The following is a 16,976-nucleotide window of genomic DNA, read 5'->3' as shown; positions in this document are numbered from 1 at the left end:
AAACTGAGGAGGGATTTAGCAGTGAGCAAACACTTTTGTAAAGAACAAAAGCATTCAGGGCAAAGTAAGAGTGAATTAGATGAATAGATTTAGCCTGAATAATTTAAGTGGTTACTACAAAGGTTGATGCCGAAATGACCAAGTGCATAATTAGAGAACCCCTGTACGGAACTTGATTTAACTGCTTTGAAGAAAGTACAATGTGGGGAAAAGTTTCTCAGGGGCGAAAAAGAAAAGCAGTTGTATATAGCTGAGAAGCATAAATATTCGAACAGTAACCTTTCCAAGTTTAATTCCAACACTGGAATAAATCTTCTCAGGGAAGTAATGAATGTATTAATTGCAATACGAGAAGTTATGGGGATAAACAATTGCTAGGGAGCTTTGGAAAGCCTAATGCAGTTGCGAGGATTCAAAAACAGCACATAACGGAGTTTTTACTTTTTCTCAGTGCACTATTATTTCGTTATTTTTCGAAGTACCAACTAAAAATAATGTTGCTTGCAAGGCAACCTTCGCCCTCTGTCAGACTTCCACTGAAACAAACAGATCTGTGTGTCTAGTGCAGTTTCAGTTTTATCTTCCAAGAAAAAAGAACCCTCCACTTCCTGATGATATCAAATGGACAGATCAACCATGATATTATTGAATCACAGGGCAAGCTTGTTGAGAGTACTGCAATAGCATACTCCTGGTTCCTATTTCTTCTTCTCTTGAGGGGTCTCAGAACAAGAATCAGATGTAAAGTGGCACTCAATTAGACAGTGCAATAGTTACAATATTTAAAATCAGAAACCAAATATCTTCCTTTGCAGGAATCCACAGCTTTGGCAACATGGTAGCTCAGTGGTCAGCACTGCTGCCTCATAGCGCCAGGGACTCTGGTTCGATTCCAGTCTTGGGTGACTGCCTGTGGAGTTTGCACATTCTCAGTATCTGGGGGTTTTCCTCCGGGTGCTCCAGTTTTCTCCCACAGTCCAAAGATGCGCAGGCTAGGTGAATCGGCCATGCTAAATTGCCCATAGTGTTCAGGGATGTGTAGGTTAGCTACATTAATTTGGGGAAATGTAAAATAATTGGGGTAGGGGAATGGGTCTGGGTGGGTACTCTTCAGAGGGTTGGTATGGACTTGTTGGGTCAAATGACCGGTTTCCACACTCTAGGGATTTTATGAATTTCTATAAATAAACATTAAAACTACCAACTTTAAAAAGTTAAAAAAAAGTGTAGTAGTACTGGTAGTACTATTGTCATTAACATTTATAGAATTAGATTTTTTAAAAAATAATAAGTTCATCAAAAAGCCACAGTAAGCATACTTACGGTGTTACAACAGGAGGGTACGTAAAGAGCCGTTCGTGTTTGTCAATGTTGATCCCCTTGTAATTCTGTCAAGGCAACATTAAAAAGAAAATTTCATCTCATTTCATTAGTAAACACAAAATTCTTTTTGCATACTATGGATTACTAATGTTCAGTGGGTAATAGTCAAGCATATTAATTCATTTTATATTTATTTACAGCTTACTGTTAATAAATATATAAATATAGATACTTTCAATGCAAAATAAAATTATCTCCATTTGTAATTTGGCAATTAGTTATTCCTCAGATTTAATAAACCAGTTTTCACCTAATCATACTGTTTGAGGGGTGCTGATATGATTACTACACAAGTATCTTCCTAGACTACCAAGTACTTTGTGACATTCTGAAATTATCTAGGGCACAATATAAATGCAAGACCTTAATTATCATAAAAAGATAAAGAAATTTTGGTCATGGTTTACAGGAAGTGCATTCTATGCAATTTTCCATCAAATTCTCCACCAGGTTTTAATAATAGACTCTAAACACTACATATTCAATACGTGACATTTGCTGAGCTTAATTGTGTTGCTCTTCCATTTTCACAAGGACAATGCCAGATTCCAAAAAACTGAAAAGGCTTTCATACTTCAGTCTGACTATTGATCATTATTGGATTCAACTTTCTCCCCCTCTTCCTGTGGGCCAATGCACACTCCCCATTTGGCAACTGCCCAGTTACATGATCTCAATCAGAAGCTCTCAGGAAAAATTAGAAGTATTACACTTTCATCTTTGCACATGGCTGCTGTTTCCAAAGAGTATTTTCATTAGTATCTCTGGAACTATACCAGGTTATCCTACATATCCAAAAAGTAAAGCTCCATTTTCACTTAACAAAAGGGGCCTTAACACACATGAAACTACCTCATTTCTTAAAATCCTTGGCTTGTTAATAAGGAACTGCAACGTCACTGATGTTTTGTCTGTCAGTGATTGTTAAAGCGCAATATATCAGAGCACAATATCAAAGAAACCCCACAATTAGAATTTTTTTAAAAGTTTGTTTCCTGAAGGAGTACCGCCATTTCCCTTTCTACACAAGTTCCAAGCCTGCAGCACTTTCAGCATGTTTATTTCAGGATTTCTAACATCTGCAGTATTTTGCTTGTTATGTTTTACAATTACATGTGCACAATTTCATGATACATCGTACACCTACAGAACCATCAGAATGAAAGACAAAGAAAACATGAATTTACTTGGTGAAAACTACAGTTACTATTTTAGCCACATCACTGGATACTACTGGTAGAGGATGAAGTTCATCTGCCAGTCTATTCTCAAGCAATGTGCAAACTTTGATTACAATACAATATCTAGTTAATGCATATCTATGTCTGTGCTTCCAATATTCACCTTTCTACTTTCAATGCTCAGCTTCATGAGGATTATTAACCCTCCCTGCTAAAAGTTCAGTCTTCCTAACTGGGACAAGCTCTCCCAGACGGCATCACTTTAAATCTTAATTTTGTTCAACTGCCACAAGATTCAGTGTACAGCCTCAAGTGCCAAATCTCAAATCTCTCAGGTGAAATTTGATTATTCAAATACAAATTAAGAATCCAACCCAGGATTATAATGTGTCCTCTAAATATTCATTACCATGACCGTACTCAGTCATAGTTTAGCAAATATGATGTAGGAGCAAAATTGCTGCATATGCTAGAATCTGCACTGGAAACAAAACTGCTGGCGATCACAGGAGGTCAGGCAGCATCCATGGAAACACAGCAAGCTAACATTTCAAGTCTAGATGACTCTTCATCAGAACTGACTAACCTGAATCTGGCTCTGATCTGACAAGTCATCTAGATTCAAAACATTAGCTTGCTCTCTCTCCATTGAATGCTGCCTGACATACTGTGATTTCCAGCATTATAACAGATAGCAGGCTCACAGCAACAAACCATGCACTGCAAATGCATTCCACAAAGTTATTTTACCCCATTACTGACTCTTTGCCCTCCAAAAAGACACAGTAAGTAACTGATCTGTTAAAAAGCTATAGTTGGCACTTTGAGATGATGTCACCAGTTTTAAAAAAAAGGGTGCCTTGTTGATCCACAGATCACAAGCATTTTACCTCAATACTTTGGTAAATGCAGAGCTAGCATTTCTCAGACAGAGTAGCAAGAGGTTCATAAATTTTAAGCGAGACGTGCAAAGACTGGTAGAACACAATATTATTCAAGGCCGAACTGCGTGATTTTTAAACTTTGTACACCCAGTCAACAATGCTTAATGGAACATATTGGCTTTTACTTCAAGTATTAATGAGATCTTGAATTCCAAAAACTTAATGCCAACATACCGTTAGCTTGAGATAACATTCGGAAACAAATGATAGCCAGTAATGCTTTTCTGTGATTCAGGATGAGGTGAACAAGAAATGTCAGCCAACGAGATGAGATCATGAGAAATATAAACATGCCACTCAGCCATCCAGTCTGCTCAGCTATTTAAGATTATGATCATTGTTTATCTGGTTATGGTCTTCACTTCAATTTCTTCTGATCAGTTCCCTTGTAGATCAAAATCTGTATATAACGGTCTTGAATATACTCGATTATAGTCGAATAGGTTTAATTGGAAGCACTAGCTTTCCGAGAGCTGATCCTTCATCAGGTGGTTGACGGAGCAGCACTCCGAAAGCTAGTGCTTCCGAATTAAACCTGTTGGACTATAACCTGGTGTTGTGAGATTTTTAAACTTTGTACACCCAGTCCAACACCAGCATCTCCAAACTTTAAATATACTCAATGGACCAATGCGTCACTTCTCTCAGTGCAAGAAAATTTCAGAGATTAATGATCCTCTCAAAAGATAAAATTCCTCATCACCTTAAAATGGAAGGCTCTTCATTTTTAAAACTTTCAGCCATAAAGGGCAAACATCGTCTCAACGTCAACCCTGTCAAGCCCAGAATTCTGTATTCAGTAAGATCATCTCTCGTTCTTCTAAACGCCAATGAGTAACAAACTCAACATTTTTTTGAAATTCACCTATGCTATGTGGGCATCCCTAGCTAGGTCAGCATTTATTGCCCATCTCTGTTGCCCTTGAGACAACGGTTAGTTGTCGCCTTGAACCATTGCAGTCCATTTCTATAGATAGACCCATGATGCTGCAAGGGAAGGAATTCCAGAATTTTGACCCAACCTGCTCAAATCTTTCCTCATAGGAGAACTCTTACACCTCAAATCTATGCCTAGTGAATCTTCTTTGAACTGCTTCAATTGCAAGTATACTTACCCTTGAGTAAAAAGGCCAAAAATATACACAGTACTCTGTGGGCAATCTCACCAATACCCTGTAAAGTTGCAGCAAGACTTTCCTCCATTCCCATGGCAATAAAGGCCGAAGTGGGAAAATCTATATTCCACAATTCACTGAAAAGATACTGCAATGCCTGCATTAAATTCACAAAACTTGTTTTACAAAAAAGAAAAGTTCACTATGATCATCATGGACTACACGAAAAAAAGGGAGAACAACTTCCACATATGTTGATGCAACAATGCATGCTTACAAATATGAATACTTTATCAAGTATAAAATGTGAAAAGCATTAGGGCAATTTATACATGCACATTCCCCCATAACAAAGACTCAAGATTTCAAAACCACCCAAGTCAAATGACTTCGGGTTCCAAATAATCAGAATATTGCGTAAATCTGCTGTATGCTTGAAATGGTTGCTGGCCCAATTTTTGTCATAATGTTCGGAGGCCAGCACATCACTTCACTGGTCCACATAGGAACATCAGTTTCCTCATTGAGGAAGGAAAAAAGGTCAACCCAACAGGAGATCCATTTTTTTCTAAAAATGCTTTGCAGTGCAAACTCACAGCTCATGCACAGTTCTTGTAAATGTTATACCAGATTGTAAGCTAAATATTGCAGCTTATAGAAGCAAAATAATATTCTCAAAGCTGCCTCCCAATTTTTCCACTACAACTGGAATTCAGACTTCTAAGGATCAGGTGAAACTTCATAATTTACACAGATTGTAAGTATTGCAATGCTAACAAGAAGGATACAAAATAAAATGTTCTGCATGCCTTGTAGGTCTGTGGAGTTGACCAGGGTGGACAATTCAGGTCAAAGAATGATCAACTGTTTCTTGCTCCACATATACAAAAACTATTTACGCAATTTAAAGTTAGGCTGTGTCTATTTACACACCACCAAGCAGAGCACTTCTTGAACATGCTCAATTGCTGTCTCAGTGTCAGGTGGTAGATTAAACCACAATGGCTAGATATAGAACAACAATATTCAAGTTTTCCATTTTTAAGTCTGTACAATATTTAACCAATTGCATTTAATCCAAACATTTAGAAAATTTTCCAAGTTTCAAGTGATTCACCATAAAAGATATATTATTATTAGGAACTTTCAGTACAAGATTCAACTCAAAACTAAATATTGTAATTAATTTTTGGTACAAGCTTCTTTTGTGAGGGAAAAATTCCACTAGAATATTTAAGAAAACAAATTAGTCAACATGGGACTTGAAACATGCTCATGGGATTACGAGCTCCATGATCTAGCAGTTGAGCTAAGACTATATGATTGGTTAACACAATGGATTTAGAATAAGGAGGAAGTACACAGGAACACAATCTCAAGGAAACTATCACAGAATGGGGTATGCAATTTTTTTTAATGTTTTGGAGTTGCACTGAAAAGCTACTGTAAAATTTGCATTACGTCACTTGGTGATATTACAAGTAGCTCTTCTTTAATGTTCTTGTGCAAGTCCACAGTACAGAAAAAAAATCACACTTTAGAAACAGCAGTTAAAGTGTAGGCAATGTAATTGTGTTACAACCAATACACTTTAAAAGTTTGCACTTCTGAAACTATGCCCCCAATTTGTCAATCACCTTTCAGCGATTTTCCATTAATGAAACGCGCGTTAATCGGAGAATGACCTGTACTGGTAATATCCATATGTAAGCATTGACTTGTAACACTGAAATCCAAAAGAAGACATGCTTAATTTGCAATTTCAATTCAATGAGAGACTTAGTCTTTCAAAAAGATTTAAACTCTGAAAGATTCAATTTAGTTTTAACTAGAATAACAGTTATCAGACACCAAAATTATAACTTAAGAAATTAACAATTTATTAAGACATAGAACAAAAGCTAAACAAGGTAACCGATTAATATGTGATTTAAAACACAATCTTCCTTGACCATACATCCCACTCTCACAAAGACAGACAGGATAAAATATTTTTAAAAATGACGTGTGGCAACCGGCCAGCTCAATAACCGTTTCGACGATGAGTACCAAACCCATATGAAATCCTTGAATGATGTGTTACAATTTCACATGCCTGAAATGTATCTTGTTTGAATTCCAAAGTCACCAATCAATGCAAACAGCTTCCAGCATGCTACAAGGAATATCCACCGTTTCTTATAAACTAGGATTCTCTTCTCGGAACATTCAGTAAGTCTTTAACAGAACATAAAACTAAGAATAAATCTCAAACATCGCTTGCCGGCCAGCAATGTCTGAGCACACAGCCTTCTTCCCAAAATCAAAACCCAGTTCAACCTATGGTTTCTCTTTCTTTCTTAACTGTAGTTAGCTGACCAAAGCAACATTTAACCAGCTACCAGTGCTTCACCAATCCTGATGCCAAATGTCTGCAACATTCCTAGAACAATTATCTTGTAATTATCTTTCCCGCTAGTTCATGCAAATAAGCAGTTTGTTTGCTCTCTCCTTTCCAAAGGAAGTTGCTGCTGAAACTTCAATTCTCAACTTCTGATCTCTACTTCAAACCAAAAATTTAAAATTATAAAGGAAAACAGTGGTGGTCTCAACACTTAGATACCATACACCTACATGGCAGGGTTCTTTAACATTTTAAGATTAAGGATAACCATTGGCAGGGGGAAAATATATCACTTTATTTTAGAATCAACCATACATGGCATTCATCCTATTCTAACCATATACGTATACTCAACAAAAAAAAACGTGAAGCAGTTTAGCAAAAACTTTTAGGAATTATGAATAGTAACTTTGGGGTGGGAGCAATTTTTTATGGAAAGAAGCCATTTAATAAAGTTATTTTTCTGATGTTTAAACATAAAGCAGAGATACACAGCTTTAATGTCCACATTATCACATGAAGTGGAGGAAATAACGTGGATAAAGTGCTAATGGGATAACATTCAGGAGACAGTGACCACTATATTGTAAGGTTAGGATACTGGGGGAAGAATGACAATGGTCAACTAAGAAAAATCAATGCAGTAAAAACAGAGCTGGGCTCGTTAGACTGAAATGAAAGGTTATCAGAAAAATCTCAACATGCTACTGAAGAGATGATTCAGGTACATTCATAGCATAAAAGGTAAGTCAAACAAATGCCAAGTTCCCTGACAAAGATGATAGACATTAAGTAAAAGAAAACAATGTGCTCATGAGAGAGGCCACTTTAAAAAACAATTGAAAACAGAGAACAAACATTCAGAGGGGAGGTGGAAAAGCATATTAGAGAAGCAAAGTGAAATTTTGCTGATAGGCCAAAATGGGGCTTTATACAAAGAAACAGTCGGCATGGCTGACATATTAAATGAATACCCTGCCTGTCTTTATTAAAAAAAGATTCTGACCAGTCCTTGGTGACAAAAGAGAAAAGTGCCACTAGAAGGTTTCAAACTTGATGAGGAAGAAATGTTAGATAGACTGTTGGTAGTTAAGATTGACAAGCTACCAGCACTGGATGAGATACATTCAATGTTGAAAATGTGTTGCTGGTTAAAGCACAGCAGGTTAGGCAGCATCCAAGGAATAGGAAATTCGACGTTTCGGGCATAAGCCCTTCATCAGGATTCCTGATGAAGGGCTTATGCCCGAAACGTCGAATTTCCTATTCCTTGGATGCTGCCTAACCTGCTGTGCTTTAACCAGCAACACATTTTAACTGTGATCTCCAGCATCTGCAGACCTCATTTTTCACCCGGGAGATACATTCAATGACCATCTCCAAAAAAAATGGCATTCTAATCACCTCCCCTAAGCATTCAACAGCATTACCATTGCTGAGTGGCCCAGCGATATCCTTGGGGCCTTTAAAGTCCAGAGAAACAAAATGTATTAAAATACACAAGTACTGTAGTAGGAAATTGTGCAACATGCAACTGACTTTCCAACACAAAGCCACCTATTTTATACATGGCACAAGCCAAAGACAGAATATTCTCCACATGCCAAAATGCATGCAACCCCAACACACTCTAGTTCAACACCATCCAGGACAAAGCAGCCTGATTGATCATCTTGCGTATTCATATCTTCCTCCAGTGATGCACAGTATCAGTATGTGCCATTTACAATATTTATAGATTTTGAAAAGAGTACTTCTCTGCAGCAACTAGATCAGCCTCCTTTGACAGCACTTTACAAACCTGCAAACTCCATCTAGAAGAATACAGGCTGAAGACACATGGGAACACCACCTTTGAGTCACTGCCAACATTCCCTCAAACTACTTTTCTGCTGCAGAGTTCCAAGGTGCATACATGGCAGCAGCCTCCAGTAGCAGAAGCCAATACAATGGCACACCAAGCAGCGTGCAAATACAAACTGTATGCTGATCATGCTGACTTTGAAGTTTATTGCTATACCTCCTATAACACTGTTTCAAACAATATCATGGGTGGTCTAAACATGGACTTTAACAATTCAAAAAAGGTAGGGAGCTGTCTTAAGTAGAAATAATAAATTATTTCTGCCAAATCTAATTAGATCGATTAATAAAAATAGTTTAAAAATTGAACATCAGCACTAAACCAAATTCCTAAAACAAAAATCCAAGTGAATGGCATTACACTTCCTCAGATTTTACAGAAACAATTAAATTCCAGCCCACTCATCCCTGACTTGCATCAGCTGTCATACATCACATGCTGTTTAAATGGAGCATGAATCAGCACAGATGCCTTCCATTTCATTTTGACCACATTTCCTCTTAAAAGGGCCGTGTCCTATACTAATTTTATATCAGTCATCACCAAGAAAAAAAGGTTTCCAGTCTACAGAACATTCAAGTAATCCATTCTCTCCCTTGCTTCTGAAAATAAATGACAAAATGCATAACACAGATACATTATGAGAAAGTTTTTATGTAGATGCCATTGATAACTACAAAAAATCTTTGATAAAAAATAAATAAAACTTTGTATATACACTGTATGGTCACTTTGTTTAAAGATCCTATTAATTCACATGGTGTAAGGACCACTAAAGAAATAAAGACAGACTTACGTGCTTATGTTATTGATCAATACAGAAATTAGTCAAGACTCCATATCAGGTCTTAAATAGTACACTAAAACTGCTTGTTAATTTTAAGGCATGCCTCAGTTCAACATCTTTCTAAAAGCATGTATCCCTGAGATAATGCACTAAAGTGCCAACTTAAAATTCCATACTAATAGGGGAGGTGATGGTTTAGTGTTATCGTCATGTGACTATTAAACTAAGAGACCCTGAATGTTCTGGGGACTCTAGTTTGAATCCTGCCACAAAAGATGGTGGAATTTGAATTCAATAAATATCCAGATTTAGGAGCCTAATGCTGACCATAAAATTATCAGTTGTCAGAAAAACCCATTTGGTTCACTAATGTCCTTGAGAAGGAAACTGCCATCTTTACCTGATCCAACCTACATGTAACCCAAGACCCACAGGAAATTTGTTGACATTTAAGTGCTCTTGGCCCCATTTAAATCCAGTGCATCCTAAATCTACAAATCACATTAACTTGGACGAAACTTCTGTAATCTTGGTCATTGTGAAAATCAAAACTTTCAAAAGCCAAAGTTTTCAGAAGCTGTCTTACAATGAGGTATACAAATAAAAACATTTTACAAAACCTAACGCTGCAACATCTTAACTGTTTAACATTAAATTTTTCCTTAAGCCATTTCAAATCATGCTTTTACTGAATCCAACAATCACTAGGAGTCTAAACTACACAGCATGGGGATAATAAGGACTCCAGATGCTGGATGTCAGAGTCAATAAAATGTGGAGCTGGAAGAGCACAGGTCGGAAGATTGTGAGGGGGGGGGGGGGGGGGGGGGGGGTTGAGGAGGTAAGGAAGAGAGAGATTTTGAAACTAGTGAACTCTATGTTGAGGCCATTGGGCTGTAAGCTCTGGGGTGGCAAATAAGTGCTGTTCTTCTAATTTGCATGCGGCTTCATTTTGACAGTGAGACGGCCCAAGATGGATATGTCACCAAGGGAGTGGGAGTGAGAAAGGGAGTTGAAATGGCTGGCAACTGGAAGGTGGCATTGATTGTAGCATATAGAGCTCAGATGCTCTGTGAACCAGTCCCTGGGTTTGCGCTTGGTCTCTCCAACATAGAGACCATATTGGGTGCAACGGATGCAATAGACCAGGTTAGAAGTGCAGGTAAATCTCTGACAGATTTGGAATGATTGTTTGGGGCTTTAGACTGGAGGAGAGAGGAGAGATGCAGAGGCATTTCCTGCAGTTGCATGGAAAGTTGCCAGGTGTGGAGCAGAGGTTGGTGGGGAGTGTGGAACTGACGGTGGATTCGTGGATGAAATGTCCCTATGGAAAACAGAGGAATGGGGAAGGAAATATTCTTTTTGGTGGTGGGGGTCGAACTGCAGGTGGGGAAAAAGGCAGAGGATGACACATTGGATTTGTTGACTGGTGGGGTGAAATGCGAGGACTGGGGGATTCTCTGCTTTTTTGTGGTTGGGGGAGGGTGTTTGAGGGCTGAGGTGCAGGAAATGGAGAGGATGCAGTTGAGGACATTAGTAATCATGGGAGAGGGGAAATTATGGTCAAGTAGGAGGACACAGCATAGTAGTTCTGTCTCAATGTTCCAACAGCCTTTGAAAAGGTAACAGATATAAATAATGGCAAGCATTATAGGCAGTTCATCTCTTATTTAAGGCAGATTGAGTGCTCAATCCACCCAGCAGGATAATACGCTTTCCAGATCACAAGTCCGTACAAAATTTTTCCCAAGCGTTAATAAGGTCATAAACTAGAAGTGGTTACAGACCATAAAGATCTTAAAAGAAAAACACAAAGAGTTGGGAAAGACAAGTGAGAGACTTAGAGAATATTTTGTGTAACATTCCCTCAAAAGCATTACTTCAGAAACCAGCTAATGAGTTGAATTGTGTACACATTTTTTAAAAAGTTTCCAGCTTTTTTTAAATGAGCTTCTACAATTAAATCACAGATGCAAAAATAACATTCTATTTTCAAACAAAGCAATCAACTGAGTTAGTAATCAATACTGCATATTAGATGCCTGCATTTGCAAGTCACTTTAACTCTGTAAACTTCGGTTTAAATCCAGTTGCAAGTTGCGAGAAACATTTTAGAACACTTACTCACTTAGCTGTCTGCAATCTCACCTTTAAATTACAATGTTTTATATTCAAGTCCATTCCATTTTTAAAAAAATTAAAGACAACTGCAGTACTGAAAGAGTGCAGCACAGTCACTGGTACTTTCTGCAAGATGTTCAACAGGGGACATGTTATCCCCAGAGGTGGATGAAGAAAGGCCCATAGCAGCACAGAAGTTTGGAAAAAGGAGCAGGGGAACTATTCCCACTGTCCTGGTCAATATTGCCCGCTCAATCAGGATTATAAAAATGTTGGTCTTGGCATTTGTGGGAATATGTCACATTTCTTACAAGAGATTTTAAAGCACTTTGGCACATTCTACAGTTTTCAAAGGTACTATATACATGCCAGTCATCCTTCCTCCTCCCAATTCTTGTTCCTAATTAATTCACAACTGAAGTATACAATGCTAAAACACAAATGTCATCAAACTTTTCTCCGCTATATCTCCTAGTTTAACAGTACCATCATTCTGCATTACCAAATACAATTAATATCTGAGAGAATGAGTATAAATGGCTCCTCTGTACTTTGGAAATGGTATCTAGTGCCATGCAGTAGGCTGCTGTAACACTTAGCAATCATTAACAGTATCATAACCATGTAGGGTTAGAAGAGGGTGGTTCATTGGACCTGGCTGAGGATGACAAACAGCGCTGCTGATAAAGGTAAGTAGTGGACCTCAGATAAGTGGGACAGTAACTACTGAGGCACAATGACCAAATGAAAATGAGAACCAATTTTTAAAACCAGTCAAAAAGGAGGCAACCAACAAGTCAGGAGTTTCAGCAATGACCACAACCAGCTTGTGGAACACAATTCATTTAGGCAGAGATGAATGTGGATCAGTAGGATATTAAACGCTCGAAAAGACGGCTCCACCATCCAACTAGATAATGGCTGTGTGTGTGATTTTCACGCACTCTCCATACTAATTGCTTTTTTTGAAATGTCTAGGAATCTACTGATCTCTATTCTGAACATATTTATGATGGGGTCTCCACAATCCTGAATTAGAAGGTTCTAAAGATTAACCACATGCAGGAGTTCCTCATTATTCCAGTCTTAAATAGCCTACCCTAATCTGAACTGAATTCCCTGTTTCTAGACACTCCAGCTGAGAGAAAAATCCTTCCAACATCTACAACATGAATCCATATCAAGAGTTTCGTATGTTTCAATGAAATCCCTCTCATTCATCTAAATGTCACAAAATTCCATGCTGTACAACTCTATAACTTCTCAATCTCTCCTCATAACTCAACTATTACAGGGATTAGTCTGGTAAACTCTCTCTCTGGGAAGTCTATCCTTCCTTCAGAAAAAGAGATAAAACTGTGCACAACACGCAACGTGATCTCATCAAGGCTTGATACCATTTCAACAAGACCTCTAAACCCCATTAAAATCCACTTGCAATAGCTGAACTGTCTTCATGCTGTTGCATCTAATTAGCAATTCAGTGAGTATAGCCAGAGGTAGAAAGTAGTGTTCGTAAATTATTTTATTACTTCATCCTAATGATGTGGGGAATATTTAAGATCAATCTCCTTCGTCACATGTCTCTAACACTGAAGTGAATATGTGATTGACATAACGTAACACAATGATGATCACGGTTAGAAAATTCTACCAGATGCACCTCCAGGCTAAACCAGTATTCCAGATAAAGCAGTGGGTGTTTTCACAGGGTTAAGGTCGTTAGCATGCATCAAATTTAATACATACAAGAACTACATTAAAGTGATCATCTTTGTCAAAAATACTTACATCTGATAATTCACTAATGGATCAGCTGCAAAGTTGGGCAATACGTGTTCCCTATAAAGCAGCAATCCCTCGTTAAATTGTTTCTACAAGCCAGCAGATTTTCCATTAGAAGTCATGAGGAATTAATCCGGAGCTGAGTAAAATGTTCCTATCAAACAAATATTATTAACAGGATGCAATTAACTGGCATGGATTGGCTTGATTGACCACACATATCAAATTAGCATCTGGCTAAAATACTGTATATCAGGAAATACATTTTAAAACGTGCGATCTTATCTCTTGAAACCACAACAGAAATCCAACACTTAAAATATTGCATAATTTGCTAAAATTAAGGAATAGAAACAATCATACTACTGTAATTCTGCCAACTGGACATATTAAAAGTTAGGATGGTGCTGGAAAAACACAACAGTTCAGGCAGCAGAGGAGCAGTAAAATCGACGTTTCGGGCAAAAGTTCTTATTCCTGATGAAGGGATTTTGCCCGAAACGTTGATTTTACTGCTCCTCAGATGCTGCTTGAACTGCTGTGTTTTTCCAGCACCACTCTACTCCAGAATCTGGTTTCCAGCATCTGCAGTCATTGTTTTTACCTATATTAAAAGTTAAGTACCATTACTGCCAACTAAGGTTATAAAAATTTGCATCCAAATCATGTCAATTAAACTGTAATGTTCCAATTCACCTGCAGTCTTGACAGTTTCTTAATTAGCACATGCTGGATACATGTGACTAATGCAATACCATTTATCACAAGATGACGATAGGACTTTCAGTAAGAAAAAAAAGCTTGTTAAATACCAATAATCAGTCATTAACAGCTATCAGGACACAATCAAAATATGGGAATCCAGAACTGTAGCAACTTCACATATTCGCTGCAGTAAGAATGCACACTCTGATATAACGCAAACTGGAAGTACAAAAAAAAATTAATAAGTTGATACAACTACTGCAGGTTGTTTTGAATGTTATGTTTCAAAAAGTGAAGTAGTTTGCAGGAGTAACTGAAAACTCCTCAGAGGAACAAAAGGAATTAAATACACAACTCTTACACTTGGTGATATTAAAACTCAATTTGCCAACTTAATCCAGTAAGGCAGCCAAGCACATAATGTGCTTTGTTTCAAAAGTTGCTCAGAGAGCATTTATAATGCAAAATTATAACTTTTTTTGTTGCAACACCAGTTTGTTTGAAATACTCTTATGAAACATGGGCTTTGCTGACTGGGCCAGCAATTATTGCCCATCCAGAGCTGCTCTCAAAGTGGTGTTGAACTCCCTCAGTGAACTGCTGCAGTCCATTTAAATGTAGTTGGACGCACATGCAATTAAGGTGGCAGTTCCAGGATTTTGACTCAGTGACACTTTAGGTATGGCAACATATTTCTAAGTGAGAACACAGAATGACTTTGAAGGAAACTTGAATGTACCAGGTATCTTTTGCTCTTGTCCTTCCACTTCATAGTGATCATGGGTTTGGAAGATGCAATCTAAAACGAGGTTAAGTGAGTTTCTGCACAGCATCTTGCAGATGGTACACATTTATGCTACATTACATCAGTGCTGGAAAGAACAGACAGGCTCTGGGGAGTCAGGATGAGAGTTCATACTGATCTGCTCTCGTAGCCACTATATATGCCTAGTCCAGTTCAATTTCTGGTCAAAAGCAACCCCCAAGATGGTGGCTGTGGAGAATTCAGTAATGGTAATGCCATTAAATGTGAACAGATTCCAACAACCACAACTGTCTTCCTTTAGAAAGTTTTCCCCTTTATTCCCACTGACTACAGTTTTGCTGGGCTCTTTGATGCCCAAGGACAGTAGTCTCATCTCACACCAGCAATTCAGCTCTTCTGCTGATGTTTGAACCAAGATTGTAATTAGGTCAGACTTTATCCATTGTGCACTTCTGGTTTGATTCTTTTTTTCGTAGAAGTATCTGAGATCTTCAAGTGAATAACGGCTCAGTAGGTATCTATACAGCATCTCTACAACAGTTGTTTGAGAAGAAACATTAGAGATAGGAGGAAGCTAGGAAAACAAAACAGTCCAGTTTTCAGGGGTTAAGAATTCTTTTCTCCAGAAGCTGCATGTGTATGATTTGAAGTTTTAGAAATACAAAACTCATACAGTTAATGCCAAAGGACTGGAAGCAATCCTCATTACATGAAAAACAATTAGCCATTGCCACATAAAGCAAGTGCAACAAGCTGTGACCAACTGAATTGAGGTCATGATCAGATAATTAGTAAACAACTTTATTGCATCTCAATAAAAACAAAGAATGGTAGATGCTGCAAATTAGAAACAATAACAAACTTGCTAGAAAAGCTGAGCAATTCTGGCAGCAAACGTGAAGAGAAATCCAAATTAACATTTCGAGTCCAGTGACTCTTCATTGTTGATCCAGCACCCGTCAAAATGGTAAGAGTAAGATACAAACATGGGCATCCAGAACTTTCCATATCATGTTAAGAGACTACTTCAGGTACTTTGCCTCAACAGGTGATTGTATAATATAGAAATTTGAGTTATATCAATCAAGACACTTCAAAAATTGGGAACATTTCAAAAAAATTGCATATTCCTCAATTATGACTAAATGAAATTGTTAACAGTAGGAACTACATCGAAATCTGATAAATTGAAATTTCATGCAAACATTGGCATCTATTTTAACCAGTGTAGAGATCAAATAGCAGAGTTTCAGAGGCAAGATGACATTAGACATGGTCCAGTATAAATAGACAGGGTTGTTTCTATGAATACATAATTCCTCAAGCTGAAAATACACCAAGTTATACAGGACAAATGTTTGCATCATTCGAACTTGAAATTGGAAACAATTATTAATTAAATGCCCTGGGTTAACATGATCAATGCATTCCAGAACTTATGGAGTATAATGACCAGTAATCACTGGCTACCAAAGTTTAGGGCATAAATCCAGTTTGGTGTGATTCAATGGCACAGATCAGAAAATCTCTGTTGTTTGCTGAACCAGCTGATCTTAGTCAGGGCATAATACAGACGTCAAGTGAACTTTTGAGGAGGGAGTAGCAATGCAAATAAAAATTACAACATATTGGAGGGTCTGCACAGGACAATGCAATAATTCTGCTTAAGATATGTAAATCCTGACAGAAACAAACACTAAATTAGCCAAGTTAAAGGACAATGCCCACTTCCATTTCTATTGAAGCTTGGCATCTTGAATTTTTGTTAATTATAGTCGTTGACATCAACTCTACTGCACAACATTTTGACAGTGCAGTTTGATGTCAAGTCAGATGGTCACTAGTTTTTAAGCAATGAAGAATACTGAACTGAGAAGGATAACAATAAGTCTCAAGTGCACAATGGTTAGTGAAACAAATGGCAGTTTAAATTTAATGCAGA

General features: G+C 37.7%; 1 protein-coding gene across 3 annotated transcripts in view; it reads right to left on the bottom strand.

Moving 5' to 3' along the window:
* Window positions 1-16,976, bottom strand: part of eif4g1a (eukaryotic translation initiation factor 4 gamma, 1a) — a 146,422-nt gene that overhangs the window by 118,805 nt on the left and 10,641 nt on the right. For 2 of the 3 annotated variants that reach the window (XM_060834760.1, XM_060834759.1), the window contains exon 3: window positions 1,324-1,388. The gene's annotated coding sequence lies outside the window, so the exon portion shown is untranslated. Of the gene's footprint in view, window positions 1-1,323; window positions 1,389-13,569; window positions 13,718-16,976 lie in introns of all 3 variants that reach the window. The other variant, XM_060834761.1, reaches the window with a different exon arrangement.

This window comes from Hemiscyllium ocellatum, chromosome 13 (genome assembly GCF_020745735.1).
Source record: "Hemiscyllium ocellatum isolate sHemOce1 chromosome 13, sHemOce1.pat.X.cur, whole genome shotgun sequence".
Lineage (NCBI taxonomy): Eukaryota > Metazoa > Chordata > Chondrichthyes > Orectolobiformes > Hemiscylliidae > Hemiscyllium > Hemiscyllium ocellatum.
This window is presented reverse-complemented; position numbering and strand designations above follow the sequence as displayed.